This window comes from Canis lupus, chromosome 7, assembly GCF_003254725.2.
Source record: "Canis lupus dingo isolate Sandy chromosome 7, ASM325472v2, whole genome shotgun sequence".
NCBI lineage: Eukaryota > Metazoa > Chordata > Mammalia > Carnivora > Canidae > Canis > Canis lupus.
Genome location: NC_064249.1, coordinates 11,182,086 through 11,201,903, shown reverse-complemented (window position 1 = coordinate 11,201,903; position 19,818 = coordinate 11,182,086). Strand labels below are relative to the sequence as shown.

Here is a 19,818-nt window from a genome sequence, read left to right as displayed (position 1 = left end):
ACTCTGAACACAATTGTGTCAGACATGCTGCTGATAGGGGCTGGAAGGAGCTGCCATAATTGCCCTTAATTGGGTCCTTCCTGGGCCTGAGGCCTTTCCATTAGCTTCCAACTTAGATTGAAAGATTTTTTGAAAGACATAAACTATCAAAACTCACTCAAGAAGAAATGGAGCTCTGTACATTGCTGATGGGAATGCAAAATGTACAACTTCCTTGATACACATTTTAGTGGGGCACCTGGTGGCTCAATCAGTTAAGCAGCCAGCTCTTGATTTCAGCTCAAGTCATCATCCCAGGACCCTGGATCAAGCCCTGTGTAGGGCTTCATGCTTAGCAGGGAGGATTGAGGATTCTCTCTCCCTCTACCCTTCCCTCTGCTCACACACACTCTCTCTCTAATAAATATATCTTTAAAAAAAGAAAAAGAAAAAATGTTTTAGCAGTTTCTTATAATACTAAATATGCACTTGCTATTTGATCAATCAAATACAAAACTTGTACATACAATGACTTGTACATGAATATTTTCACATTGTATTCATTATGTCCAAAATATGGATTGGAGGAAGCGATATTCATCAACTGAGGAATAGGTAAACAAATCATGCTATATACATGAAAAGGAATACTACTCATCTATAAAAGAACAAACTATTGATACATGCAAAAATATGGACAAATCTCAAAAGCATTATGCCAAATGAAAGATGTCACACACCAAAGAATACAGAATAAATAATTCCATTACATGAAATTCTAGAAAAACCAAAGTTAAAGTGACAGAAAACAGGCCAGTGATTGCCATGGGTTAGGATAAAGAAAGGGAGCAAATGGTGGGTATTTGTCATTTCTAATAGCTGAGTAATATTCCATTGTATACATAAACCACATCTTCTTTATCCACTTATCTTTCGATGGACACTGAGGCTCCTTCCACATGCTGAGTGAAGTAAGTCAATCGGAGAAGGACAAACATTATATGTTCTCATTCTTTTGGGGAATATAAATAATAGTGAAAGGGAATATAAGGGAAGGGAGAAGAAATGTGTGGGAAATATCAGAAAGGGAGACAGAACGTAAAGACTGCTAACTCTGGGAAACGAACTAGGGGTAGTAGAAGGGGAGGAGGGCGGGGGGTGGGAGTGAATGGGTGACGGGCACTGGGGGTTATTCTGTATGTTAGTAAATTGAACACCAATAACAAATAAATTTAAAAAAAAAGATAAAGAAAGGGATTAACTATAAATTGGCAGAAGGGAATTTCTGCAGTGATAGAAATATTCTATATTATGATTGTGATAATGATTACGCAACTGTATACAGTTGTAAAATTTTAAATTGTGTACTTTAAAATGGTGAATTTTATTATATGAAATTTTGCCTCAATGAAACTGATTTTTTAAATAGCAGCAGGTTTCTGTTTTTTTTTAAGAATTAGTACAATCTGAGAACAAGAGAGTTATTCAAATGTTTTTTTAAAGATTTTATTTTTTTATTCATGACAGACACAGAGAGAGAGGCAGAGACATAGGCAAAGGGAGAAGCAGGCTCCCCGAAAGGAGCCTGATGTGGGGGACTCGATCCTGGATCCCAGGATCAGGACCTCAGCCAAAGGCAGAAACTCAACTGCCGAGCCATCCAGGCATCCCTGGAATTGTTTTTAATTCACAAACATAATAACTCAGTGGAGGAAGTGAACAGCAGAATTCACTTTAATGAAACCTGACTTGGAATTTAGAAAATTGCCTTGAGAAATTCTCCCAAAATACTGGCAAAAAGACAAAAATTTGAAATTTAAGAAGAGAAATCATAGGAGTCATGGAGGATAGAGCCAAGAAAGCCAACATCAATACAAAAAGATATTCAAAAGAAAAGAAAGTAGTGGATGAGAAAAAACAAATAATGAAGTAATTGGTTCTTCTAAGCAATAGAAGAGAAGGTCTCCATAAGGAGGAAAACCTAATTTTTCACATTGAACAGGTTTGCCAAGTATCAGAAAGAGTAAGAAAAAATCAGAAGTGATCATGTCTTACCAAATGTCTGAAACTGTTTCATACATATCATATACATTTCCAGATGGACAAGGTTAGCAACAATTCAAAACAACAACACTACTCAGACTGTCATTGAATTCTCATAAGTCACACCAAAAAACAAACAAAGATAGCAGAAAGATGTTTTATATATAATTCTTACCACAAAGGTTTTCCACAGAATTCTCTATCCATTGTAGCAATTATTTCTCCTGAACACAAAGAAAAGGAATTCAAAACTTTTTTTTTATTTAATATAGTTGACGCACAATTTTACATCAGTTTCAGGTGTACAAAGTGATTCAACTTTTCTGTCCATTATGCTATGCTCCCCACAAGTACAGCTATGATTTGATTATGATATGATTGGCTATATTCCCTAGGCTGTACCTTTCATCCCTGTGACTTCATTCCATAACTGGAAGCCTGTACTTCCCACTCCTTTTTGCTTATTTTGCCCATCCCCTACTCCCTTCCCTCAGGCAACCACCAGTTTGTTTTCTGTATATTTATAGGCTTGATTCTGCTTTTTGATTGTTTTGTTTTTTAGAACCCACATATGAGTGAAATCATGACATTTTTTGACATGCACGTATTCAGAAAGTCTACCTTTATGCCTTCCTATAAAGAAAGCACTCATGGGGGTACCTGGGTGGCTCAGTTGCTTAAGCAACTGACTCTTGATATCATCTCACGTCCTGATCTCAAGGTTGTGGGATTGAGCCTTGTGTAAGGCTTGATGCTCAAACAAGGTCTCTCTCTCTCTCTCTCTCCTTTTGTTCCTTCCCCTGTTCTCTCTCTAAAATAAATAAACCTCTTTTTTAAAAGTACTGATAGAAAATTCCACAAAGTGAACATGAATTCATTCAAAGATCTCATGAAAAAGGAAGACATAATACACACATGACTTAATTGTGATCAATGAAACCAGTAATATATACAATTACTCCTAAATAAGTGTTGATGACATAACTATGAAAAAGTATGGTTTAAAAAAAAAAAAAGAAAAGAAAGAAAAAGTATGGTTTAAAAAGAGGATATGGTAAAAATACATCAATAAAATTAATTTTAAAAAAATAATTAATTAATTTAATTAATAAAATTAATTTAAAAAGAAGATATAGTATAACATAAGTACTGACCTGGAAATAAGAACTGACATTTTCTGAGATTCAAGAGGAGATGGAAAGAAAGAAAGAAAGGCATAGTTAAACTTAACTTTTTGTGTAAGAGGATAATTTTAATTCATAAAATTAAGAAAGAAAAAAATATTTTTAAATGTTCATTAAAAATGTAAAGATCCTCACTAGTAGAATGCAATTAAGATGTTAACATTCCAAGTAACTTTGTGAGGAGGTGGAGAAGAACAGTGACAAGGAGCTGTCATTCAAGCAAAAGCTAGGAAAAAGAAAAAGACACTAAGGTACACAATAAACAGAACAGAAGCCAAAAAAGAGAGAGAGTAATACCAAACACAATACTTATCCTAAAGAACAGAAGTCAGTGGGTTAAATTCCCTTAGTGAAAGACAAAGATTCTCAAGTTAGATTGAAAGAATAGAACCCAAATTGAGCTCTTTATAAGAGATTTACCCAAAATGATACAAAAACAAAATGTTGAAAATGAAGAATAGGTCTATGATCTTACATTTATATTTTCTTTCTCTATGTCTCACACAGAAATAATAGATTTTTAATTGAATTTTTAAAAGACAGAATAGAATTTAAAAAGTAGAATAAAACCCATCTCAAAGGCATAGAAAAGTAAAACCAGAATAAAACAGAATTTACCAAGTCAAGAAGAGTATCAAAGAGAGGAGGAAAAAAAAAAAAAAAAGACGAAGGTTTTCAGGTGAAAAGCCTCACTAGGACTAATGAGGAACACCGACATATTGAAAAAATACATCAATTAGATATAACAGTTATGATTTCCAAGTAAAGGGCCCAAAACTCATTAAACTGGTTCTGGTTCATCTACTTTTAAAATTTGCATTTGGGAATGACAGTTCACTCTAGTATATAGTATCCATTTTATAATACTGCATCAATTGAAATTTCAATGTAAGTATATAATTACAATTCAAGAACCTTGTTTCCACCTAAATTTTCTTCTCAATTTTACATGGAATATTTACAACAGTTGACTGCATTCTAGATAATAATTCCAAAGAACTGACATCATAAAACCCATGTCTTCTGACCAATGTTCAATTAATAAGAATTCAACAGTAGAGAAACATTTTCCCTTAGAAACCAAACATTTGGAAACTAAAAAAATCACGCCTCCAAATAACTCCTGAGTTAAAGAGAAATTTAAAAGCTTTCTCATTAGAGAAGTTCTATTCTTCAGAACTTCAAAGATACTGCTAATGTATTACTTAGTAGAAAATATATACCTTAAATGCATTTATCAAAAATTAACCGGATTAAAAATAAGTGAGTTAAGCATTTATTGAGAAAAGTAGTAAGAATACATAAGAAAAAAATACGAAGGTATAAACCAACAATATTCAGAATGAAAGGGGGAACTCAACTACAAAGAACATTGTGCAGCAGATGAAATGCGTAATTTTTAGAAGAATATAAATTATCAAATATATAATACAAATTGTCAAAATTCAAGTTAAAATAGAAGCCCTAAGTAAGCCAAAAGTCTTTCTTTAAAAAAATTGAATTGATAGTTAAACTACTTTTTCATTCCTGCCTCCATTCTTCCAAAAAAAAATGGATATTAAGAAAAGCTAGTTTTTTGGGTAAGCTTTATTAAATCTCAGGGACAGAACATTTTATGAAATTTATTTAAAGAAAAATACAATCAGAGAGAGAGAGGTTCCTATCATTGTATTACATGAGACTAGTACAGTCTTGATCCACAAGCAAGAAATTGACAGAACAAAAAAGAAAAATACAGACCTATCTCACTAATGAGCATAGAAAACAAACCAAGCATAAAATGTAACAAGTTGAAGCCATTAGTATATAAAAATATGTTAATTTTAAAGAAGGATTCATCCCAGAAATGAAAGGATGATATAACATCAAACCCCTTTAAAGTAATACCTTGTACTAACAGCTTAAATGACAAAAATACATATATTATCTCAATACATACAATATAATATAAACTTAATAATGTTAAACTCCATTCATGAAAGATTCTTAGCTATCTAGGCATAGAAGGAAATTTCCTTAAACTGATAAGATAGCTGCAAAAGAAGTCATTAGTAGGAGAAAACTGAGGACCTCTTTTTTTCCAATTTCAATGGGAAACATCTGAAATTTTGCCATTTAATGTTTTACCATTAAATGTGATATGTTCTATAATTTGGAGTATATACTCTTCATCAGATCAAGGACGTTCTCTCTATTCCTAATTTATAAGACTGTTTATCCTGATACCAAGTTTTAGCCAAAGCAATAAGACAAGAATGACATATTGTCAATGTGCAAATAATTGCACATAAACTATTCGAACTAATAAGAACTGCATCAAGATTGCTAGACATGTGATAAGCACACAAAAATCTGTAGCATTCAAATACCTAGTTGATAACCAATTAGAAAATATAACAAAAAAACAAACAGAATTCGTGACACCTATAAAAATATAAGGGACCTTAAGAAACCGCTTTGATAGATTACTATCAAACTATAAACTTCATGTGAAATTTTATGAAAAATGCTTTAAAGAATATGAAAAAGAAAACCTGGATAAATGGTTAGATAGACCATGATGGTGGATTAAAACAACAATAAAAAAATTAAAAAAATAAAAAAAAAAACTCAATGCCATAAAAAAGTTCTTCCCCTAATTATTCTGTAAGTTCACTGTAATTCTAATCAAAATCCCAACAAAATGTTTCCTGGGTATTTAAATACCAAATCTGAAATTTACTTGGAAGAGTAAATGTCTAAAAGTATCCAAGTTACTTCAGGAAAGCAATAAAGATTTGCTCTATGAAAAATCAAAAGACTTTATAAAGTTGTGGTTTAGGGGCAAACTGGGTGGCTCAGTGGTTGAACATCTACCTTTGGCTCAAGTTGTGATGCTGGGGTCCTGGGATCGAGTCCCACATCAGGCTCCCCGCAGGCAACCTGCTTCTCCCTCTGTCTATGTCTCTACCTCTCTCTGTGTCTCTCATGAATAAATACATAAAATCTTTTTTATAAAATAAAGTTATGGTTTTAAAAGATGTGATACTGACAGAAAGGTAAAGAAATAAATCATTAAACAAATGAGAAATACCAAAAACAGACCTGACATATAATGTACCTTTGTATAACATGGAAGAGGCATAAAAATCAGTAGAGAAACAATTCACTGTTAAATAATGGCCTCTTCTTATTTACAAAAGAATTGATCCTCTATCATATTCATTAAAAATTCTAATTAGTGAGGCAGCCTGGGTGGCTCAGCAGTTTAGCACTGCCTTCAGCCCAGGGCATGATCCTGGAGACCCAGGATCGAATCCCACGTCAGGCTCCTTGCATGGAGCCTGCTTCTCCCTCTGCCTGTGGTCTCTGTCTCTCTCTCTCTCTCTCTGTCGCTCATGAATAAATAAATAAATCTTTAAAAAAGAATTCTAATTAGTTAAATACCTATATATAAAGGAACAAATTTCTATAATTTTCAAATAAAATTTTAAAATGTCTTTATGAATTTGGTTTGTCTTAATTAAATATGGCACTTATTTTGATAGGTAATTGCTCTTGCTGTTTTTGTTTGTTATTTAACATTTTAAACCTCTTCTTTGCCAATGAAGACCTCATATCCAGAATGTGTGAATGATTCCTATAAATGCATAAGAAATAAACAATCCCATAAAAATGAGCAAAGGGTATGAACAGGCACCAAGCAAATGAGAAAATGGCCAATAAGGATAAAAAATGTTCCCCTCAATAGTAATCAAGTAGATGAAATTTTTAAAAACCAACAAATATTTTAAAAACCAGTGAGATGCTAGTTCCAATTCTTTAAAGTGAAAAGAATTTAAAATTCTGACCACACCAATCATTGACAAAAATATGGAAAAATAGAAACTTCCCACACTCCTTGTCTATATTGACATGAAAAGCAATTTGGCAATATCTAGTACAACTAAAAAAATCCTGCCCATCCTGTAATTCAGAAATTTCACTTCCAGTTTTATAAACCAGAGGAATTCTTTCTTACAAACGCAATGAGACATTGAAGCTTTGCTCATAAGAACAAAAAATTAGAAATCATTCAAATGACTGACATAGGGAAATGAATATAAAACATGTAGTATGTTCATGCAGTAGGATACTCTATACTAGTTAACTGAATACGTATATCTGTATGTATTAATGTGAATAGATATTTAAAAAACATAGACTGAATGGGGAAGGGAACTCTTGTACAGTATGAGCTTTCCCTTTTAAGGAGGGATAGAAGGTAATTGGACTAGAGGGAGAAATACAGGAGATTTAAACTTTTTCTATGATGTTTTATTTCTTTAAATACAAATCTGTCACAAACTAGGAGACAATATTTGCAAAGGACATATCTGATAAAGAACTGTTATCCAAAAACACAGATGAACACTTACAACTCAATAATAAGAAAACACACAACCCAACTAAAAACTGGGCCTAAAACCTAACCTGACACCTCACCAAAGAAGACACATTGGTGGCAAATAAACATAAGAAAGGATGCTCAATTCCATACATCATTAGGAATTTGTGAATTAAGACAACAATGAGATGCTGCTACGCACCTATTACAACAGTCAAAATCCAAATCACTGGACACACCAAATGCTGACAAAGATGTGCAGCAACTGGAACTCTAATTCATTAATGGAGGGAACATAAATGGTTACAGTTCACAGCTTCTTACCAAACTAAACATACTCTTACTATATTATCCAGCAATCATACTCCTTGGTATTTACCTAAATGAATTGAGAACTGTGTTTACACAAAATTGTGTACACACATATTTATAGCACCTTTATCCAAGATTGCCAAAATTTGGAAGTAATCAAGATGCACTTCAGCAGATGAATGCATAAGTAAAGTGGTACATCAGAAAATGGAATATTACTCAATCCATAAAAAGACATGAAGGTGCTAACAGCATTAGGTGCTGTTATTGAGTGAAAGAAGAAATCTGAAAAGGTGACAATGCTGTCTGATTCCAGCTATGTGATGTTCTACAAAAGGCCAAATCATGGAGATAGTAAAAAAAAAAAAAAAAAAAATGGGTGTTTCCCAAGGATTTAGAGAGGTGGGAGTAATGAACAGAACACAGAGGAGTTTTCAAGGCAGTGAAACTTTGTGTGATACTCTAATGTTGGATACATGTCATCATTCATTTGTCCAAACCCATAGAATGTACAACACCAAAAATGAACCCTAATGTAAGTTACGGATTTCGGGTGATAATGGGCATGTCAATGTTAGTTCACTGATGGTAATAAAAGTACCACTCTGGTGCAGGATGCTGGTGGTAAGGGAGGCTATATGTGTCCTGGGGTGAGTAATTTAGAAACTCTCTTTACTTTCTGCTCAATTTTGCTTTGAGCCTAAAACTGCTTTAAAAAAAAAAATGAAGTCTATCAATTTTTTTTAGTATGAAGTACACATGAAAAAACTTAACATTTGTTCATTTGGGTAGAGGGTTTTACCCTACTATTATTTATACTTTTGGTTTGTTTATTTTTAATTTTCCAATAAGACATTCTAAAGAAAATAGTAATTGGAACTATGTATCCAACTGTAAATTAAAGAAAATAAAGATGAATATTTTATAGTGATAAAAGTACAATTCACAAAGAAGATCAAACCATCATAAATATTTACACTTCAAAAAAATCAGAGCAATTTATCAAGCAAAACCTATTAGAAACACAAGGAAACACTGGGAAAACCTCAATCATGATGGAGATCTTCACTGGCCTTTCAAAAAATCAATAGGTGAAATAGATAAAAAATAAATAAGGATATAACAGATATGAAGAAACCACTGCAAGCCTGACTTAATAAATACACTTTGAACTTTGTAATATAAAACATATTGCGTATTTTGAATTATGTATTGGAAATTCTTTTCAACCATCCTTGGAACATTTTTTTAAGAATTGATTCTATATGAGACCACAAATAAAACATGAAATATCTAGAATATAGAAATATGAGAAGTGGGGATCCCTGGGTGGCTCAGCGGTTTGGCGTCTGCCTTCCGCCCAGGCCTAATCCTGGAGACCCGGGATCAAGTCTTGCATCGGACTCCCGGCATGGAGCCTGCTTCTCCCTCTGTCTCTGTCTCTGTCTCTGTCTCTGTCTCTCTCTCTCTCTCTTTCTGTGTGTGTGTCTCTCTCATGAATAAATAAAATAAAAAAAAAAAAAAGAAATATGAGAAGCCTAGTGTCCCGGCCCTCGGCAGATCACGTTAGGAAGGAGGCAGCCTTCCAGGGAAGGATGCCCAGTTGTCAACCTCAAGGCCTTGAAGAAGTCACTCAGCACAACTGTCAGATCTTACCTCAGGGACAACTCTCCCATAGGGTTGCTGAAGATGCCTAAGAGGCATTGTATCCCTCTTTAGAAATTCCCTTTCTGAGGAGTAAGGCACTGAATGGAATTGAGGGGGGAAAGCCACAACTGGATTCATCTTGAGCTAATTTATGTAAGTCACATTTCCACAGTCTCTCAGCTCTCTCTTTTAGAGTCACCTGCAATGACTCGCTGTAAATCCTTTGCTGGTTAAATTTCTCTTCACATCAGTTGAACTCCTGGAGCAAAAGAGGCAAATGTGGGGGGACAATGAGGGGTGGCAGAGGAGAGAAGAAGGTGAGGGACTGGAGAATCTCAGACACCACACTGGGAAGTCCTCTCTGCAGAGCACATGCCTCGGGCTTCCCGGATGGGATTCTTCTCCGGCTGATTTCACAGCTCTGAGTTGCGCTTGTTCACCATTATGAGCAGTACATGTCAGGTTTCCACGGCCATACGGAAAACCCCAGAACAGAACTAGGTCTGCACCCTCCCATAAACCTGAGTCAGAAATAAATGGGAAGATTTATAAAGGGGAGGTGCAATTCTTCTGCTACATTGGTTTAAAGATAGTGAAATAAATGAGTTAAACCGTTCGCTCAGAGTGTTTCATGGAGCAGATCTAATGTGCAATTTTGTGACCTGACGTGACTTTAACTCTTCAGTAAATCAAAAAGCTTAACAAATATTAAGATGGCGAAGATTACCTGTGTGGGACAGATTTGATTTTTCATCCATTATCACTCAGGAAACCAAGGGCTCCGGAAGAAAGCAGCCTGCATGTCATGTGACCCTGAGGGGTGGGGGAGTTGAGTGGGGAGGGTGAGGGTGAGGGGATTTCAAAGAGACTATGGAAGAAGCCAAGCCCTAGCCAGGAGCCTCACAGTAAATACTGATCTTTCTGATCCTCCAAGAAGGATGCCTGAGATTTGGAAGTTTCCAGAAAGTGAGGCCTGTCCCTTTGCTAGGTATTTCCTGAGGGCCTCTCTTATAACTCTTGACACCCCACGAAGCAGATCTTTAGACCCTCCAGCACCAGCCACTGTGCATCACAAATATAAGGCATACATTAAGACATTTGTTCCTCTTCAGGGAAACAGATGAGTATTGCCCCAGGGCACCCCAAATCAACTGGGATATGCCATGTGAGAGAAGATCCCCCAAAATGTGCAGGTCCAGGAGATTGACCTAGACACCCTAACGCATCAAACCTTTCCATCTGAAGAGTGCAGATGAGGAGGAGGGCAAACACCAATGGCCTACCCTCTTTTTCTCCTTCATACATGCCAAAGCCAACACTGGAGGTCAAAGATGGCCATTTACCTATGAAATGCCTAGAACCTCCAAGGAACCAGGAACCTCCAGCTCATGGCAGAGCTGGAACGACTTAGCAATCAGTCTGTCCTGGGACTCAAACAGGGACCAGTGGAACCCCAGACCTTCATGTCACTGTGTGCCTTGAGTACCATCATGGAAGTGAGGGACAGGCAGGTGAAGCAGGCCCAGTGGGGCTTCTCCCTGATTCTAGCAAAGCGGCTCTTATTAGGATATATTCTATCCATTGAAATTTTGCATTAGATCTCTTGGAGGAAAGAAAAGTCTCCCTCTGCTTATTTTCCAGATGACAAATGTGAGGCTCAGAGAAAAGAAGAGCAGGGCACAGTACAAAGCCAAGCTGTGGGCATGTCATTACCGTAGGAGTTCAAAGGAAGAGAAAAGATTACCTGCCAAGACAGTCCTAAAGCCCACCCTAGCTAAGATGCCTTTGAAAGGGGAGATGAACAAAGAAAAGTCAAGATTCTGGATTCCCACAGGTAAATTGGTGACTATCTGAGAAATTGCGCCCAAGTTTGTGATTGGTGAAATGGGCCCCAAGGCCACAATCCTGCACAACTCAAAGGCATGACATGCCTGCCCAAGGACCCCTACGGGGCAGAGGTAAGCACTTCACCTCAGATGACAGGGACCTAACCCTCCCTGAGGTCCTCATCCAGTAAAATGTCCTGTCAGATATGTTGCCCCTTCTCCCTTCCTCCACCAGCACTTATGCATCTAGAATCTGCTTAGAATGCATCCAGTTGCTCCTTTGCACAGCTTCCTGGGGGCCCCAACTGCAGGAGGCATTCTTGGTGCTGAGACTTGTAGCCTCAGCTGTTTCTCAGAAAGCAGGAAGAAATTCTCCCTTGCATCCAGGGATTTGCCTTGACTGTGTGTTAAAGCAGAGAGAATAGAGGAAGAAAGAAATGAGTTGTAGAGGTTTGTACTGAATTTTGTTCCGCTATCTAATCAAAATAATCTTTTTATAAACAAAAAATTTTTTTTGAATTTTTAAAGGTATTAACCTCTGTTATTATTTGTCTGGGAGTCCATAATACTCCCATTTTATTAGATCCAAATTTCCTATTTAGACAACAGAGCCTAAGAGCCTCTTCAGAACAAGTAAATAATATGCATTTTCCAAAGTAATTTGCAGACACAAATACATATGCGCTCTGCTCAGATTACCGAAAGGACAAAATCACCAAGAAGATGATGATGTTGCTTAATAATTTCAAAACTAAATATTTTTGCACCCAAACAGAAATACCAACCACGTCCTGGAAAGGTCCCCTTTAGCCTCCTTGATAAATTATACCTCATTTCACTGCCTTCCACATGCCATCTCTGATGGTTTTGAAAAAGCAGCTGGAAGACCATCAGTACTATTTTCAGGAACAGATCTTTCCCTGTCCCCTCTCTCGCTCCCACTGTCAGCCACATGAACCAGCCTTGTGTCCACTCTCAGAAGCCACCTTCACCAAGGGATTACGGCACCTGTTCACAAACCCCAGGTCCCTTCTGCTGGCCATCTCCAAGCTCTGCTCTACTGGGACTGGGCTCTGGGCCAAGGAGAGTCCTGCTAAGGGCTGCCATCCACTGAGCACCCACAGGCAGACGGACAGGAGCGGGCGCTCCATCCACCCCAAGCCTAGCAACAGTTGCACTGAAATTAGAGACCTAGGGGCAGACTGCTTGGAAGGAGAATAGGGGATAGAAGAGGGAGGGGAGAGAAGATCCTGGAAGACCAACTTTGGAGAAGCAACATGGGTCTCTCCTAACCACCCTAAGGACAGGGAGAGAGGTACAAGATTCTGGGTTGGGACCTGGTGACAGCTGTCCGAAAACCTCAGATTACACCTGGGGTCAGTGATGCCCTCACTCTCTGCCCCTCCTCCCGGGGCAGATCCCCTCCGATCTGCCCTCCCCACTACTTTCTGCTAAACTCTGTCTAACTCTTCAGAAACTCCTATGCATTCTCTCAGAAAATTTCCCAATGTGAATCCTGATCAGTTTGGGGAGATTTCCACATTTTAGACCATAGTCCAAAATGGTCCAATGGAGCAGAGATTATTATAAGTCCAAGTGGCACTAGTGAATGAAATACGGACTTGTGCACAAATTCCAAACTGTTGGATGGGAAAGTATGAGTGTTTGTCCTGTTCCTTCACTAGAAGGATCACTGGAGTTCTGTGTTTCTCTTGGGAATCTGCTTAACGTGAACGTAACATTCCCAGCCACATGTCCCTTATGAGATATTTATTACTTTTAACAAAACAAACAACAGAGAAGGGGAGGTGGGTGTCCATCTGAGTGACTTAGGTAGATGACACTCTGGAGTCTACCTTCTCACTCCATCCCACCCCCGTGTATAGGCAGGAAAAGGAAGCCAGAGACCAGAGTGAGGGGGAGTGAGTGTACCTTTATTGGGGATTTATTGGGGTCAGTTTTACAGTTAATGTAAAATCTAAAGGGCCCTGGCTACTATTCAGTGCTAGAGGATTTTGCACAAAATGCTGGTCTGTAATAAATGAGAAGTGATGAGCTCTAACCCTGAGCTACTGGCCTGACTTTGAGCATCAGGGAAAGGCTGGTTAGCACAGGCTATTGTCACTGCCAGGTTGATTTTTGTCACAGGTAGACATGGGTGGCTGACTTTCACATTTAACCATAACATTGCCCAATATTTCTTAGTTCCATGAACTAGGGTGATTTTCCTAGTCACAAAGGCAGAGCAGATAGATGTTCAACCCCGGGCATTGAAAAATGGCAGATGCCAAACTCGAAAGATATTTCCCAAAACAGAGTTCACTGGAAGAGGTTTCCAGACTGCCATGCTGATATTTTGAAGGCGGTAACAGTCAAGAGGATATTATAAATTTGGATATATTCCTAGGAAAGTAATCATAGAACTTTAGAGTCACATCTTGATAGAGTCCATGAAACTACTTCTGGTCAAATATATCTAGATTTCTTTGCAATGAGCACTCTTTATACCTTCTTAGAAAGGTCTCCTGTTGTCTGCATTAGACTGTGTGTTCCCCTGGAGAAGAGTCCAGTTTATTTCTATCAGCACTCCACTACATACTTGTTCTAGGGCCTAACATGCAGAATACCTTATAGATGGGTGCTCCAAACATGTTGTTGACATTTGATAGGGACTTTCCAGCTCTTGAGCTTGGTACAGTTTCCATCTTATGAAGACATGCACACACAGAACCAAATGCCTTAAAAACTGGTTGTATATAAGGACACTCACTGACAAACATCAAATATCACTAATTTCCCAAAGCCTCACAACCTCCTACCTAAGGCCATCAGAGTCACAATGGATACTTAATGATGAAACTCTTCCAGGTGCTTTCATGTTAACATAGTCCAATGTAATGTCAAGCTAGGAAGAATAAAGGTTAATATGTTCTATTAGTCCCAATTGTCATAAGAATTTTACCTAACAATATGGTTCATTAAATGCTGAATCTAACAATTATATTCACCATAATAGAAATTATTCAGACAGATATGATCTGAATAGTTGTGATTTATTAATTTAGACTCAAATTTAATTAGCAACTGATTTTAATTGTGTCTCCCCCTGAACAATAACTTTTGTGGAAATGCATCCTAGAAAAAAAAAATATCAATGAAGCAATAGCAGGTCACAATAAAGAAAGCAATCACTCCACTTTCAGAAATGCTCTTATGGCTTTCCCCTGAAACAATAACAAAAATAATTCCAGGAAGCTTAAAGACATGTCTATTTTCCCCTCATGTGAAACACTGCTCCTGATCCCATGGGTAAGGACATCCCAGTGAGCTATGGTACTACAGATATACTCCCAGAGCAAAAGGAATGGGAGAGCCCCCACGTTCTTCTGGATCCATTGGAGACCCCATCTCCAGCTCCAGGTCTACAAAGAGACCAATTGCTCAGGCTTCCATCTCCTGTGCCCTGGTGGGCAGGGGTGGGAGGAGCCTGAAAAAACACAGTGCTACCCCTCACCACCTACAGTTTCCAATTTCTTTTTTCTTTTTTTTATTTATGATAGTCACACAGAGAGAGAGAGAGAGAGAGAGAGGTAGAGACATAGGCAGAGGGAGAAGCAGGCTCCATGCACCAGGAGCCCGATGTGGGATTCGATCTCCGGTCTCCAGGATCGCGCCCTGGGCCAAAGGCAGGCGCCAAACCGCTGCGCCACCCAGGGATCCCCAGTTTCCAACTTCTTATACTGGAACCCAAAATTTTGCATTCCTTTTGCATTCTTTCTTGGATATCAAGCATAAAAGAATAATATCCATAATCCAAAAAAAAAATGAAAACAAAAAATAGAAAGAAAGAAGAATGCTTTGTATTTAAAAAGGAAAAACAGATTTTTTAAAATTCTTTACACCCAAATTTATTCCTCCCCCAACTATATCTGATGAACCAAAAAACAATTTTCCATTTAGAAAAAGGTAACATTTGACTTTTCATGATGCTCAGAAATTTGAGGTAGAAAGGGTAAGGAAGATGGGAGGAAGTAGAGAGTCCTAGAATAGTTCTTTCTCACTCTTTCTACTGGCCTCAGCCCTTACTGGCTTCCCTCCTACTGGTTTCATACCTTAGACTGTCAACGATCATTAACTATATTCCTATAACAGTAAATATGTAATAACAGATGTATACATTTAAAATTCTGCAATTAAATCTTTTTACATTCAAATTGTAAAATCTGGGCTCCTTGGTGGAATGGCTGATTCTAGATCTGGGGCATTAATTTTGCAAAGTGAGCCTGGAGCATCTAGTCATACTGGGCAACCAGCAAGACTATCAGGTCTTATCAAAAGGATTCAAGTGCCAATGTAAAGGGGGTCCAATTGCCAAAAGTTGGATAACTTTATTTAAACACATGACATACATTATAAATCCATGATTTCCTGATAATACAAAACAACATCACCACCTCATTGATTGTCTTTGGAGAATAAAGGAAAATTGACTCATTACTCTGAAAACTGTTACATACAGGGAAAGAATCATACATTTATCTGCCTTTTCTGTATGAACAGTATCTCAAAGTAAACAAATAGTTGATGGGGAGAAATTCTCCCTTATACAAGTATGTCAGACGACAAAGGAAGAATAGTAAAATCTGAATATCCCTATTTTCTAACTCTAATAAGTAATGAACCTAGACAATGATCTTCAGGGGCTACTAACATTGAAAAAAGCAAGATGACCAGACATTATGTGCTTGTGTGGGTGGACAGAACATTATCTATGAAGTAGCCTTGCAACAACATTGTTGATCTGGATTAACTCCCTCTATACCATATTTGGAAAGTTGCTGTATTAGAACTTCAGAAGGTCATTGAGACGACGTGACCACCAATTGGCCCATGAGCTGGACCCGACATTCGGAGGTTCATCACCCCCTCCCTTCTCCTTGGAGTCTGGGTTCCCCTTGCCTATCTCACTCCAGAGGCTCCTCCAAGGACAGAGCCTTTAGAGACTGATGTGGTTGAGAACACTTTCATGGTAAATATGACTAAATCCAAACTTTTAAAATTTGGCCTCTTTACAAACTTTTAAACTTTGGCAAGCAGGTGCAGGGATTCATTCATCTTACTGCCACTCAAGAAATTTCCCTTTGCTTTTTAAAACTACCACCTACCAACCTAGAGTGTCCTGCCTCTCTCTTCCATCTCTCCCTCCAAGGAAGGGAGCTTTGTTTCAGATTACTTTGTTTCAGATTACACCCAGGAAGTTCCTGAGAGGTTTGCAAACCAACATATATGCTCTTTATAGACTAATTCTTAAATTTGTAGTTTTAAAAACCAAGACAACAGGTCCAAAATGGAGTCACTTATGCTAAGCCCCACATCACCAAACCAAAACTTTTTATAGTTTTGCTCCTCCCAAAACTGGAATCATAGAGCAGTCAATAAAGAATCACCTGATGGCACTGGTTAGGTAATCTGTCTGATAGACACCTGTCATCCCTTATAGGAAAGTAACCCTGCAATAACTAACTCACTTTTTTGCTTAATGTAATTTCCTTGTTCTCATTTCCTTCTACCACCTATGAGTCTTTCAGCTCCTTGGAGCTCCTTTCTATCTGCTAAATTGGATGTTGCCCAATTTGAATCAATTGTCACTCATATAAACTCAAAAATTTTAATATGCCTCAGTTTATCTTTTGACAGTATTAACCAGAGTTCTGTTGACTTCTCAAGTCTCTCTGTTTACTTTGAGAAACCTACTGAAACTGGTCTATTTAACTCCTTTCTTGCTTCAGCACAGGTTTGGCAGAGAATAAAATGTCAATGAGTCTGAGAGTCCTTCATGCTTTTCCACAGCTTGAAGTGAGTTGCAAGGTAGAATTAATTGGGGTTGGCAGGACTAGAAATTGGACATAGCCTCTTAGTTCCAGGGGCATGAAGTCTTCCCAGTTTGGCTTCCTAATTTGGTTTGAAATAAATTTCTGGAATGTCAAACATCCCCATATTCAAAGGTAAGTATATATCTATATTCCAAAGCCAAATGAAAATGTCTTTTAGATTATCTGTCATTTTCTATTACTCGTGATACAGTTCCCTTCATTTAGTGCCTATGATCAAGAATTAACATTGCACCTCAAATACAAATGAATGGGAAAGGTAACAGAGGGGGAAGGCTTTCAAAATAGCCTAAAATAGGAGCAATTTGTCCATGTCTAATTTGTTGGGCAAAAGGACTTTCACCTGTTAGGAGAACAAGGTAATCTAGTTTGAGGTCTTGAAAGAGAGAACAAATGGAGTGTTCTCTTTCTTCATAATTGTTCACATTTAATGGCATTACAAGGGCATGTTAGCTATTCCAACCGAAAGCAATTTAATGAAAATGTATGCATATTGGAGGCATTGATATGTTAATGCTAGGAATGAAATATAAATCTTTGGGGAAACAAATGTGAGGGAGGGCACCAAGAGGCTTTGTTCACCAACTCACATGGAGTTGGGCTTTGGGAAAGAATAACCTGGAGTCTGTTCTTTCTTGCTGTGACCTACAGGTCCTTGGTGCAGGGAACTCAGGTAGATGGAGATGTGAAGACAACTATTTGGGATCTCTGTGGTATGAAACCATTTCCAAAGGGAACAGATCCTACCATCTGGAATTTACTCTCTGTCCTCAACCCCAATCTATATCTTCATTTGCCTAAAATAAAAATAAAAAATTAAAACACATGTAAAATTCATCCTTACCAAAATCTTCCTTGATTAACCCCATCCAGATTGGTCCCTGCACTTGGGTTCCATCTACGTACGAACTTTTGCACATGTTGATGTATTGCTTCAAAGAACATAATTTGCTGATACATTGTTCCAGATCATTTCATCTGAGTATTTTTGTGTTTATTTGAGAATTCAGGTGCCTGGAACTTTTCCCTTTCATTTGGGAATTCAGGTATAAAGTCAATTTTCTATAATTGTTTGTGGCATTACTCCCAGAAGGGGAACTATTGGATGACATTTCCATCAGAGATGAAAACTCACCAGCCATTTTGTTTAAACATTGCTTGGTCACTGGAATTCCAATTCAGTTGGTATAATTTATATTGATTCTTCCCATATGTTCCTCCATCAATTCTTAGTATCTCTACTTCCTTCTTCTGCCTCTTTATCAGTAGGCTCTAGGCACACAGACATTTGCCCGGAGGCGATCAATTCTGATGCCAATACGGAGTTTCACACTCACATATACAAGAGTAAAAACAAAAGTCTAAAAGAGACTAGTAAAAAGAATTTTTTTAATTTTAAAAAAGGAAATGATAGACTTTGATTCATTTCCTTAAGGGTCTTGGGCCTCCTTTCTCTTTACTTTGTGGACTGATTTCTTCTAGTCTATAGACAGGTCATAAGGTCATTTATTTTCATAGTAGAATGGGGATCATCTCATATGAAACCAATGACCTGCCTGTCCGGGAATATCACAGCACCTTCCGCAAACCCTTCTTTACATTCTTTCTTTTTCTTTTTCTTTTTCTTTTTTTTAAAGATTTATTTACTTATTTTAGAGTGAGAGAATTGCACAGGCACATGCATGAGAAGGGACAGAGGGAGAGGGAGAGAGAGAATCTCAAGCAGCTGCCCCACTGAGCCTGGAGTTTAACCCAGAGTTCAGTCCTAGGGCCCTAAGATCATGACCTGAGCCAAAATCAAGAGTCTGCCACTTAACCAACTGAGCCACCCAGGTGTGCCCACCCTCTTTATATCCTTTTGTCTTCCCCCAAACTCTCAGGAGGAAAGACTCTAAGACTATGAACCAGAAAAACATAAGGGTAATAAAGATACATAAGAGTGACAGTAGACTGATTTTGAAATTTAGAAAAGCTGTGATTGAAGCTTCTGTTCGTAACTCCACATGAAGAAACACGAAATATACAACCAAAGTAAATAGGTAATAACAGATCATCCTTCTTTCTCTTTGCTATTCTTCTGTTGCCATCTTGAACTCCGTCTCCCCAGGAGATAGGCTCCTTGAGCACCCCAGGACTGGTAATTTTATTTCTGGCTATACCTGGAGCACTCTGTCTGGAGCATGCACCTAGTATAACAGATCTCGCCACCAGACGGTGTGCTTTGAGGGGATAGAATGAGTTCCAGTCAGCTTTTATTCCCACAGTTACCAAAATAGTACCAACAAATTTTTATTCAATACGTTTTGATCCACTTAAAACTTTAGCTTCTAAAGAACCAAATCTTTATTACCTACTATGAGAGGTAATCTCTAAGTAGAACTAAATAAAAACTATTAAATAAGAATTAGCGAACACTGTCTCTAAACCAGTTAGCGGAAGTCACTCAGAATTTGAATTAAACAGATATTAGTGGGGGTGGGGAAAACAATAGCAAAACAAGTGAAGAAATCCATCCCAGTCTATCCGGCTCCCCTTCCAGTCCATTCTCCTATCCTAAGATGGCCCCAAGC

The 19,818-nt window shown here is 37.7% G+C and overlaps 1 long non-coding RNA gene across 1 annotated transcript in view; it reads right to left on the bottom strand.

The window, feature by feature from the left end:
- Positions 1 to 3,201, bottom strand: part of LOC112648206 (uncharacterized) — a 33,052-nt gene extending 29,851 nt beyond the window's left edge. Inside the window, exons 1-2 of the long non-coding RNA XR_007411705.1 lie at positions 3,177 to 3,201; positions 2,198 to 2,246 (exon numbers count right to left, since the gene is read on the bottom strand). This is a non-coding gene — a long non-coding RNA (uncharacterized LOC112648206). The remainder of the gene's footprint in view (positions 1 to 2,197; positions 2,247 to 3,176) is intronic.
- Between the last annotated feature and the right edge of the window lie 16,617 nt (positions 3,202 to 19,818).